The sequence below is a fragment of the Ambystoma mexicanum genome, chromosome 4q (genome assembly GCF_040938575.1).
Source record: "Ambystoma mexicanum isolate Mex_15411 chromosome 4q, UKY_AmexF1_1, whole genome shotgun sequence".
In the NCBI taxonomy this organism is placed as follows: domain Eukaryota; kingdom Metazoa; phylum Chordata; class Amphibia; order Caudata; family Ambystomatidae; genus Ambystoma; species Ambystoma mexicanum.
Genome location: NC_090928.1, coordinates 1293697816 through 1293710333, shown reverse-complemented (window position 1 = coordinate 1293710333; position 12518 = coordinate 1293697816). Strand labels below are relative to the sequence as shown.

General features: G+C 48.7%; 1 protein-coding gene across 4 annotated transcripts in view; it reads right to left on the bottom strand.

Annotated features, from left to right (window-relative positions):
- Positions 1 to 12518, bottom strand: part of LOC138468387 (NACHT, LRR and PYD domains-containing protein 3-like) — a 1409260-nt gene that overhangs the window by 93385 nt on the left and 1303357 nt on the right. The gene's annotated exons all lie outside the window — the stretch shown is intronic.

The window sequence follows — 12518 nt, the reverse complement described above, 5'->3', positions numbered from 1 at the left end:
CCCTTCAGGTCAGCTTATTTGTGCCCTCCGTGGTGTGCCTTGCTCGGTGTAGGGGAGGGTGAGGGTGTGTCTGCATTGGTCTGCTGCCTTAGTGCGTGATTTCTTTGTCTGTTGTGCTAGGGCCAACCTGATCTACCCGGCCAATGCCATTCCCCCCTTCTGAGTTACCATGTGCCCTACCCTCTAGTGGGTGGTACTGTTGGCTCTTCTGCGCTGGGATTGTTGTGCCCTTGATGCCGCTTATTCTGTGTACGGGGTTCGTGGTGCTCGCCTGCTCCTCTATGTGCCCGTGGTTTAAGTGGATTGGAATGGGTCTATTTTGGGGCCGTACGTCGTCCTATCGCCTCCGAGCGCTGGTTAGGGGGCGAAGATCCCCACTTGCTGCAGTGGTATGATAGGCTAAGAGGTAAAGCCTCAGTGCAGACCTTTTTCGGGTTGCGATGCTCTGCTGGGTGTGTGGTCTCCTATGGGCCACTGTAGAGGGGCCGCATGCCCTGCTCGTTATTACTCTTGCGGTGCGGTATGTCTATGCAGCAGGGGCTGTTGAAGGCTCCTCAAGGGTGGTTTGACCCTTCGTGCTGCTCCTTGGGGTGCGCTCACCTCTGGGTGGTGCAATCTCTGCTGCTTTTCTGTGCCCTGTGGGGGTTGCACATACACCTTGCCGGGACGGGGGGGTGGACCGCCCTTTGTGAGTCAGAGTGGTGCTTCCTTGTCTTTGGGTCGCAGCCTTAGGCCCGCTGTGCCATGAGGTGGTGCAAGTCTATACTCGTTGTAGGGCCCCCGGGGCCTTGCAATGTCAGGGCGGGGTTGCTTGCCGTGGCTTTTGTTTGGTGCCTCGGCTATTGCTTTATGTCCTGTGGCCAGCGTCTTGCGCTCCCCCTTGCGCTCCTCCTCTCCCCATGGGCCTGGCAGTCATTTTTTGTTCACCTCGGTTGGGGGGTGGAAGAGGACCCTCTCCCCAGGTTCTGCGGGTGTGCGTGTGAGCGGCTGATGGGCTGCCCTGCTTTGGGGCCTCTGCAGTGTCTCTCAACTTGTCAGCGCTCTTGGAGGGAGGGGGGGGGCAACGATGTAGAGCCACTGGCAACGATTGATGTTGAAGCCCCCCCCCTGTCTGAACCCTCCTAGCTTGCACTTACTCGTTGGGCTGTGCCACGTCAGTCCCGACTGGAATCTCCCTGCCTCCCCATTGGCTTCTGGGGTAGCTGCCGCTTTGTGATGGTTGCGGCTGTCTCCCGGCACGTTTCCCTTCCCTTTCCGCAAAGCCTGGCTCGTACTGCAGCCGGCTGGGCCGTCGGTTGAGGTGTGCGCCTGCTGTGCCAGCTGCTGCTGATGGCTCTTTGTCTGGGGCACTCCTGCGGCACTGCATGGGTGCAAACTACTCCGCCGAGAGTCTTCCTAGTTGTGGCCCTTTCTGCCCAGGGTCGCCAGCTGGGGCAGGTGCCTGCTGTTTGCAGCGTGTGCTGTGAAACAGCGCTGTTGGCCCCCTCCTGCGCGGGTGACGGCCGCACACTTCTTTCGTTGGTCACTCCTCCCCTTCGCCGAAGAGCACTCGCCTCAAATGTGGCTGGGGGGCCCATGCACATCTTCTGTTGCCGTTGTTGGGGGAGTACTGGATTCGGTTACCCTCTTGTCGAGCGGTGGCAGGGGAACCCTCCGCCTGCGGCGCTGTGCTGTCGTCTCCTTTGCCGGCCTCTGCGTTCTGCAATTTTGGCGGGCTTCGCTCTGGCATACGCAGAGGCCGCTGTAAGAGGATTCAATTCAACACTACAGCTAAGTCAATGCCTAGTCTGGGATACTGAATGGAAACCCTTATTGATATATCTTTATGTCCAGTTCATGAGTTCTGGATGACTACCCCTATATAACACCCCTCTCTTAGAATCCCCCTGACCCCAGTGAGCCAAGAAGTAGTTCTGTTTTGCCAGTTTAAAAGGTTTATTTGAAAAAAAAATAATAGTATATATATATATTACACTTTTATAATGAATTAATAATTAATATCACACTTAAAACATGAGCAGTGATCAACAGTGAATAATGTCCTACTAGTAAACTGATTTGGTTACCCAGGAGTAGTATAAGGATGAGGTAGCACACTTGTGAATAGGAACAGAAGAATAAGGTGGTAGAGAATGCTTTATATAAGTTCAGATGGATGCAATGTTGAATGAAAATGCAGTACAGAAAATACTCAATATGATTTCAACAAAACAATGTAATCACTTTTCTCTGGCAATCCACTCCCCACCTTATGCAATGTAAGGAAATGAAGAGTAGCACACAGTTCTCAGACATGCAATCAAATGTAATTCAGTTCACCCGAGCAAGCTTAGACTACAGATAGAAGTTGAAACACAGGCCCAAAATGCTTTTATATGTGCTGGCAATGAAGTGAGGAATATGCTGAAAATGGTTTTAATTCCCTTTAGGAGGTTCAGGGTGAGTGAAAGATACTTGGGATGAGCTCAGGCTCCCTTTAACAACGCTCTAGGAGTAACTAGCAGGTTAAACGAATTTTTGGCAAAGGAAAGCAAGGAAGCTGCTGTTTTCACACGTGGCTGGATTTTTAACCAAATCGCGAATCGCAAAATTCGCGAATGTGTGAATCACGATTACGGCAAATGTATAAGGAGTAGCAAGTCGGTTCTAGGTTCGTTGAAAAGCTAAGATTCTAGCTTTCAGAGGAAAGTTAAACCAAGTTTCTAGCCCAAACGGTTCCAAAGATATGAACGATTTTGTAAAGGTCGTTTTTCGAATTTAAAGTAACTCAAATTGACAGGTGACAGCTTTTAAAAATGACAGGTGACAGCTATGCGGCTGCAAAATTGACAAGTGACAGTTAGGAGGCAGCTCTACTTAGATTAAATAGATTGAATTGTATCACTGGAAACTAAGAGATTTGGTTTCACACCGTCCTAGCTGTACTCACAATGTATTTGGAAGGTCTAGGTCTCACGGATCGGGTCAAGATGGCTTCGGTTCTGGTTTCGCCCCGGACGGTCTCTGCGCACAGCGTCTGGTCTCTGCTCTGCTGGTCTGACACTGCTCCTGGCCTGGCTCCTGGATCTCTGGGTACAGCGTCTGTGCACAGCTCCTGGATCTTTCTGCACAGCTTTCTCTGGACACAGCGCTGATCTGCACAGCTCCTGGATGCTGCTACCGCTGTTAGGTTTGCTGGATGCTGAGGCCTGCTGAGAAGAGTTCTCAGTTTGTGGGTTTAGGCCCTTGCTTTGAGTTCTGAATCAAGTTCTTTGGAGTTTTAAAGTCTAAGTGTTGGATCTGGTATCTTCTGGATGTTGTGTGGTCCGGCAGAGCGCGTTGCAGCAACTGGATTTGAATCCCTCTACCTGTCCCAGCAGTCTCTTTTTATGTGTTTTGAAAATAGTGTGTGCCTGGGCCTAGCTAAGCCTGCCCCTCTCTACTTGTCATTGGCCCAATTCTCCCCTCTCCCATGATTGGGGGAAGGAAATGTGAGTCAGAGTGATGCTGTAGGTTTATGGGTCAGAGGATCCTCCCCTGGTCAGTTTGCCCACAAATCTATATTTGATTCAAATACATATTGCACAGATACACAGTTGTTTAAAATTACATGCACCCATCACATATCACATGAGGTATACTCTGTTCAAACTCTGCTCTTCCTGGGGGCTTGCATTCAGAAATGGCAACATTTTGCACTTTTTAACTGGTTTTGCAATATCGGACATTTACCCAAATTTACACACATGTGCGCAAGGAGTGTGGACATTAATTGATGAAGTGTCAGATTTTTAACATGCAGACATTTGGAGTGAGACCCTATTTTCCGCTAGCAACCCCCCAGATCATACCACCAGGTCCTAAAACCTCTTAAAATGTGGGCAGAAAAATCACAAAAATTATGGTATCATTTGGATAATTTTGACAAGTCCGCACCATGAGTTATACATCTTTCTTAAAATCATATTCTGGCCAACAGGGGTGTGTCTTCCCAGGTCACATAGTGGAGAAACCAGTCTATCCACTTTCTTTAAGCTCAGCCTGTCCTCAGAGGGGCTGCCCCTCCCCGTTTCTGCCAAGAGGAAGCCACTTTACGACCTCCCCTATAAACCATCTGCCTGAGTCAAGGAAGGGCTTTGTTCAAAAGGAAGCCATTTATGACCACCCTAATAAACCATCTGCCTGGGCCCAGGACAGGCCTTTGTTCAACTCCCTGTAGCTGCTCCACCCCTAATCTAATCAGAGAGGTGACAACTCCTTTTGGCGTGGGCAGCAGAAGGCAGCTAGGCCTGGGAACTGCTGTGGATCCAGTTTCACTCCAGTTGGGGGAAGTTGTCAGGCAGAATTCAGTTCCTTTAAGCCAGAATTTAGCTAACATGTCACTTTTTGTTCCCAGTTTAAATCAAACATACAATTTATACACATGCAGCTAAAACACTGATTCTAAGTTCTAAACTATTACATTTCAACAGTGACAAACTATGTGACACTCAAAAGTAGGTCACTCAGTTAATTTAAACATTTTCGATTTTTGGTAGTTTTAAATCCAGTTTCAGTTAGGCTGCTGCAGACCTGCATAGCTCAGCCAGTCTTGTTATGAACATTGTTTTGGGGCTCTTCAACTTCCCAGATTTTGTATGCACACATACTTCATTCTGCCAGATGTCTGCTGGTGTTCAGTGAGATTTTTGGATATGTTGCAATGTTTGAAATAGGCATTTTGAGCTGGCATTCAGGGAAACAAAAGGTGATTTTAAAGTGCGTTTTTTCCTTTGGCACACATTTCACTCATGGCACCCCGGCCCATCCTGCTCGCACTGGTGGGTGGCAAGTTAGGCAACCATTTTAGTGTGCACAAACTGCGTGGTTCTACTGGATTTTGGCGCATATGTGGGCTTTTTGGCCATCTTGGATTTTCTAAGCCCACAGCACCAAATGTTGCAGCATGATAGCTCAACGTGGGTCAGGACACCCAACAAAGCCCCCCCACGCGACTGCACTTTGAATTTGAGTCGATGGTGAGTCGGGTGCACAGAAGGTTATGACCCACGCACTGGTATGTCCGCATAATCTTCTTCCAATTCTGCAAATGGCACAGTTCAGCATCTTTTCCTCCATCCGGTACTGATCGATCAGTTCTCCTCGCCGGTCCTGATGGGAATATTGGGCGGTACCCCGGGCCCCTTGGGTCTCTGCTCCCGGTCTCCGGATCGTCCTCCTTGGCCAGTCTCCAGGTTTTCTTTCTCCTAGGACGACAAAGGAAAAGCGGCAATACCTATTCATGGACATTTCTCCCCCACCATTGATATAGTGGGGTGGCATATATATTTTAGAACTCAACAGATATGAACATGCACATTTTTTTAAATTAAGCGACAGGAACACAAACTTGAGAAACACAGAATTTGATAGGCTATATGTAGGATATTTTAGGGTTGGAACTGAATTACTCTGGAGCGGCCCCCTCTGGTATTGCAGAGGACTCCTCCAGTTGCTGCAGAGTGTGCCTGGGATGGCAACACTTTAACTGATTTATATGTACCCACGTGTCTTCCCCCTCTGCCAAACCGCCTTTGGGGATGCGGATCTTGTAGGCCACAGGGGAGATCTTCTCTATAATCTCAAAGGGTCCCTTCCATGTAGGCAAACATTTTCGCTGTTTGGCCTGGTTCCTTTGGAAATTGTATAGATGGACCCGGTCCCCCAACTGATATTCCTTCCTGGAAGTTTTCAGGTCATAGTGGGTCTTCATACTCTCAGCTGATCTTTCTAGATTCCGCTGAGCATAGGCAAAAGCATGTTGAAGGTGTTTCCTTAAATTCTCCACATACTCATGAGTTGTGGAGGCATTTATCAATGTTTGCTCTTGGGTTCTGTAGAGCAAATGATGGGGAAGCACCATCTTGCGTCCAGTCATCAACTCAAATGGTGACATTTTGATTGCAGATGAAGGGGTAGATCTGATGGCCATTAGGACCAGAGGTAATCGGATATCCCAACTTGGCCCAGAATCTACCACAAACTTCTTTAATATGCTCACAATGGTTCGGTTATATCTCTCTACTGCCCCAGAAGAAGCTGGCCAGTAAGCAATATGTAACTTCCTTTTGACCCCCAGCATCTCCCACATCTTTGTCATTACTTCACTGGTGAAGTGGCTACCTCTGTCTGACTCAATCCTTTGAGGCAGACCAAAACGGGAAAAGATGTGGTTAATCATCAGGGCAGCTGCTGTTTCTGCCTTGCAGTTTGGGGCTGGGAGACATTCCACCCACTTGGTAAACAAGCACGTAACGGTCAACATGTACTTGTTTCCTCTAGACGAGCGAATCACAGGGCCTACAAAGTCGATTTGCAAATCTGACCATGGCAGTGTCATCCCCCTCTTTTGGAGAGGCGCACAGTGTGTGAGGGATGATGGCTGAAATTGTGCACACACAAGACACCCCTTCAAGTATTGGTCGAGGTCCTGCCCCATGTGTGGCCAGTATGCAACCTCTCTTAAGATTTCCAGTGTTGTGTGAAACCCCCTATGACCGGTGGTGGCCGCATCATGGGTGTGACTTCACATCAGGCTTCGGAATGAGGTAGGAACCACCCACTGATTGTGGCCAGCTTTGGATTTCCTTACCAGCAAACCGTCTTGGATTCGGAACATTTTTGGACATTTCATCAACACTCTTAGGTCCTCTTTCCCAATGTAATCGGTATCCGTCAGGGGAAAGTTCTCAGGGTCCTCAAGGTGTTGGTAAAACTTACCAATAATTGGATCCCCCTTCTGAGCTGTAATCAAATCAGCATCAGGGGTCTCCTTGCTCCATTGTGCAGTTGAAAGATCATTGTGAGCATTTGTCTGGGACCTAGTGATAGCGGTGACCTGGATTTCCCCCAACAGGGACTCTATTTCGATCAGATCCCCTTGGATGGCCCCGGTTTTGGCCAGCTGATCAGCTAAGTCGTTTCCAGTTTTGTCTGGTCCCTCTTCTTTGGAATGACCCTTGATCTTTTTCCAGTAAATGGTCATCCCATTCGATGTGACCAGATCATCAATGTTTTGGATTAACTTCCCATGTTTCAAGGGTTTGTTATTAGCACATAACATGCCTCTGGTTTTCCAATTAACCAGGTGCTCCACGAACCCGTTCCGTACATAATCCGAATCTGTGATTATGACCAGTTCGTGGAGTTGATGCTGGACAGCAGTGAGGATGGCCTGATGCACAGCCATCAATTCTGCCACCTGACTACTTCGGGGACCAATTTTGTATCCAGCGGAGGGTTCTGGAAACTCCTTCACCCATGCATTCCCTACGCCAGCCACCAGTTCTTTCTCCCCGTCGTTGTCAACATGGTAAGAGCATACATCCACATAGACAGTGGGCATTCCCTCACACTTGTCCTCTTCAAAGACTTTGTGTGGGGAATTAAGGTATGCCTCCGTTTTGTCCTTGATTTTTAGACTTTCGTCCTCGAGACAGTTTTCTCTGGCACAATCATGCAAGTCAGCCAGACCTTGCGCGAGGGGACTCTTCTTGTTTTGGCCATATCTGACCTCCACAGGAAAGCCTTGCATTACAGAATCCAGGAAGTAATTCGGGAATTACTCACATTTCCGGCCCGGATTCTGTCACTTTGGAGATATTGCAGAGGCTGGTGTGGAGTCTCCACTATGATGTGTTCCCCATGGATAAACGGGCGGTAATTCTTCAATGCCCACACCGTTGCCAGGAGTGCCTTCTCACAATCGTTGAATCTTTCCTTAACAGAGGATAAAGTTTTGCTCGCATAGGAGATTACTTTATTGACCTTGTCATGCTTTTGGTATAACACTGCCGTCAAGCACGTATTAGAGAACCCCGTCTCCAGGAAGAACTCCTTGTTTCTGACAGGGTAAGCTAGGCAAGGCGCTTATGAGAGGCTTCTTTTGAGTCGTCTTACCGCCTCGGATTGTTCTGGACCCCATTCCCACTTGACCCCCCCTTTCAGGAGATGAATCAGGGGTCTAGTGATCTCTGCGTAGCCCTCAATGAACTTTCTGCTGTAATTAGTCAGTCCAAGGAGGCTCCTTAGTTCCCGCAGAGTTGTGGGGTCTTTCAGTTTCTGAAGTGCTTCCACTTTCTTTTCCTGGGGACAGAGACCCTGAGGAGTAATCTCATGCCCCAAGAAATTAACACGGGTTCTACACCACTGTGCTTTCTGAAAGGAAAGTTTTGCTCCGGTGGCCCTCAACTGGGTCAGAACATAACGGATCTCCGCTATGTGTTCCTCCACAGATGAGCTTTTGATGAGGACATCATCTACATAAGCCAGGTTACCCCTTGCACCCAGGTCGGGCATGGCCTTGTGTAGGAAAATGTTGAATTCATTGCCGGAGTTGAGGTATCCGAAGGGAGTCCGGGTCCATGTGTACTGCTGGCCCCCAAAGGTAAAAGCCAGCTTGTATAGGTTCTCCCTACTGACAGGCACAGTCCAGTATTCATTGGTCAGGTCTATTGCAGTGAATACCTGTGACCTCTGGATCTGGGCCAGCCCTTGGTCAATGTAGGGCAGAGGCCATCGGGAAGTATGGACCCGTTTGTTGAGCTCCCTGAGGTTGGCGCAGAGTCTCCACTGGCCGTTTGGCTTCAATATTCCCAGCACCGGGTTATTGAAGGTGCTGTGTATTGGACGAATTATTCCCCGGGACTCTAGGTTCTTAATTATTTCAGTAAGGGACTCCATGGATGCGAGAGGCAAGCGATATTGCTTCACAAACACTGGAGTCATTCCAGGGTCCGTGGGGATTGTTGTTGTGTGGATGTCAGTGCGGCCACAGTCATATGAGTCTACCGCAAAGAGATCTTGGAAATCCAAGAAAACTTGTTTCAACTTTTGCTTTTGTTCCAGAGTCACACAGGCATCAGCTAGGTTGACTCTCTTCCACCATCTGCCTGAAGCCTGGAAAGACTTCTGGTTTGGCTATCTCAGCGGCCTCCTCCAGCTGGGTGGAGAAGTCCCTGGTCAGAGTGCTGATTTGGACTGGAGGCCTCAGGTAGGAAAGGCAACCCTCATGGACCTGGAAAATCACCTCATCCCTCCTGAAGTCACAAGTCACATCTTCCTTACCATAGGGGCAGGAAGTGTACACCAGGAAGTTCCCCCCATCCCGGGTAAAAATCCTGTCTGGTGTTGTATTGTCCTCACTGTCACTGTCAAAACAGTCCTTGGGGATTGGTCCTAACAGTTCATTTCCTAAATCAATGGAGAAATGTCGGTCATCAACCGCCATTCCAATAATGGTGCCTGCGGCTAGAGTAATACTCTGTAAATCGCTGTTATCCACCTCTATTGGAATGGTGTCATGTTCTATATTGACTAATGGAGTTGGGTTTACCCCCAACCCTTGCTGTTGGAGAGAAGCGTTTAGATGTATGTAAGCATCAGGGTTTTTCAAATGTTGTCCTCTTTTAACTTTCACTTCCAGGGAGAATTGTCGGGTCCTTTCTGGGATGGTGACTTCCTCTTTAATCTGAATTTCAACTGCATAAGGTAGCAATTGAGCTGACCTAAATGCTTTTTCTGGATCAACAAAGCCCATGGGATTATCCGCTAATCGGGACCAAGCTTTGAAGTTTATTAGGTCCAAACTAATGGCAAAGCGATTGAGAATGTCACTGCTTAAGTATAAGGCGGCAGTGACGTCTCGCACGACCCAACAATTATGGACTATGCTCTTGTTGCCAATGGAGATTTTGAGCATACACTTGCTTGGCAGGAGATGTTTGGAATTAGGTGCTTCCAGGTCCATTTCCCATTTGTCTATCAGTTTGAATGTGGGAATGGCTGGATCTTTTGGGAGTTGGCGGACCATGGCTTCGCTGATGAAGCTCTTACCGTTGTTCACACACACTCGAGCGAGAACAGAGTCCTTCCCATCATTTAACTGAACAGGGATGAACAACTGCTCTCCAATTTGCAGAATATCAGCCAGGCTCTGAGCTGATTTCACATCTTTCTGGACTATAGAGGGAGGGAGGATAGCTCAGCGGCCGCGTGCGCGTCTTGGAAGCAAGACGACACGAAGCAACAACAGGTTCGATCCCCGGGTCCGCGCTTAGAAACCTCTGTGTGTTTAAGCGCGTTATAAATACGTAACTAAGACAAACAAAAAAAAAAAAACCACAATTACACAACTAAGAAAAAAAAAAACAATTCCTGTAACAGCGCCTCGATGCCTGCGGGCTGTGTGAGCGCTTTATAAATGTAAAAAAAAAAAAAAAAAGAAAAAAAAAATAGGAGTGGGCGTTTCTGATTGTGGATTAGTAAAGAATTTCAGGGTGTTTCCTTCCAGTGTGGAATACCACCTTAAACTGGAAGGAAGGTTGATTTTCAGAAATAGAGAGGACCCCCCATCACCAGTCTGTTGTCCTACTGCTATTACTGTCACGTCTGGAGTTTGGTTGTTCTGGAAGTGAAATTTTACTTGGTCAGATTTTTGTTCAACCATGTGGCAGGTGCCATTTAAACTAACATGGTTGACACTCTGTTTTAATTTTATTGGTCGGCTAGTCTGGGTCCAGAGGACCTTGTTTACACAATCTATTAGGGGTGACAACCTTCTCAGGAGGTAATTCCCTAGTAAACAAGGGGTGCCCTCTGGAGTCACTACTATGACCGGGTGTTTCACCTTGTGTCGCCCAATTTTAATGTCCAAGTCTGCAGTCCCCTCAACGGGAATTTCCTTCCCGTCAAAGTTCTGCAGTTGTCCAGGAAGAGAGGTGAGAGGAATTCGGTAATTCTCCCCCCTTCCTGCATTTAGTTCCTCAAAGGCCCTTTTGGACAGAAGGGTAGCTTGGGATCCAGTGTCCACCAGTGCTAAAATTGTACCCTGCCCCTGTACTTGTACTGGGGCATAGTATCTTCCCTCCTTCTCCTCAAGGGGGCACAGATAATGCACATTTTTGGACAACTGGTGGGCTAATTTTCTGGTTTTGGACATTGCTAGCGAAGAGATTTGGGCAGAATTCTGTGGAGAGCCTTGGGAATCTGAAAGAAAAAGTTGGCAACTGGAGATCAGAGCCATTGTGGGTTCCCCTGGTTCCGGTTCTGGGCCGCACCCCCCCCTTTTTGGAGGCAGTTACCAGGATGGGTTTGAACCAGGGGATTTTGGTATTGTGGGTTCTGGGATGAGATGATGAGCGGCGGTAGCTCAGTTTCCATATCTCCCCAGTCTGGATTGGGATCCCTTGGGACCCATTTTTCTTTGGGAGGAGTTCCCCCATCTCTGAAGGAGAAGATCCTTTTCCCAGTATCTTCTGAGGATCCCTCTCCCTCAAATTGGAAGATCTGTACCTCCTCCACAAAGTGGGTCTGTTTGGGTCCTTTATTTCTCCTACCCCCCTCTGCTCCTTGGGAGGCAGGCTTTCAGGGGTAGGAGATTTTGTTTCCGGTTCCTGGTTTTCCAGGGGCTGTTTACAAGTTGGGAAGGAAGTTGGGAAGGAAGCTTCCTCCAAGGCTTTACACCCCCCTTCCCTTGTGCCTCCTCCCTGGGAACCGGTGGGTTATCGGGGTGCTGCCCCCGTCATTGTTCTGGAGCACCAGGTCCAGAGTTTGGGGCATTCTGCGGTGGCATGCTCATCTGAGGGTTCTGTTGAGCCCTCAGTATGTGACCCAGATCCCGTGCCATATTTTGGACCTGGCGCTCTAACTGGGAAACCCGCTCAGGCTGATACGGGGCTCTATTTTCTCCCCTGGGCTGATCCCGGGAAGGGTAGCTACTCTCTGGTAGTACCCCTGGTTGGGAAGATTTTGGTACCCCTCCACCCTTGGCCTCTCCTCTCCTGGGTTAGGTTGTCTGGGCTCAGGGAATTGGGGAAAGAAGGATGGATGATTTTGGGGCTGGAAATTGGGTGGATACCTGAGGAAAAAGTTCTGCCCAGGATTTGGAGAATTTCTGCCCTCCTGGGGGAAGTTAGGAGGGAAGTTCCCCGGGTCAGGTGCTTGGCTGGATCCCCCCCCTTGGGCTGGAGGAGTCCACACATAACCCAGGATTGGTCGGTTTCCCTTGTAGCGGGGACTTACATAGTCAGGGGGGCGGGGGACCCCATTTGTGGGACTACCTCCTCGACTCCCTGTCTGTGACTGGCCCGAGGGCCTTCTGGGCTGTGAATTATTTGGTGCAGGCAGGTTTTTAGGCCGCCCCATCTCCAAATCTAAAACGGGGGCAACCTTTACCTCTGCCACCTTGGCAGCAGCAGGGGTGCTGTTGGTTTTGGGGTTTTTCGGCACGTTATTTTTATTTTCGATAGGCTTCTGCACCTCATAGATCCGGGTAGCCTGTTCAATGACCCAGTCTAAAGATCTTTTCTCATGAAAATCTCTCACGAGCTGGGTCATTATACATTTAGGGAGAGCATGGAAAAATGTATTGACAAACTCTTTGCTGTCTGTGCGCACCCTTCTAGTGGTCTGCGCAAAAGCACGCTTTAATTCTTGCAAAAACTCTTGTGGGGCCTGATCCTCCCCACATTGCAAATTGTAGGCTGCCTTGCGAGCCTCTT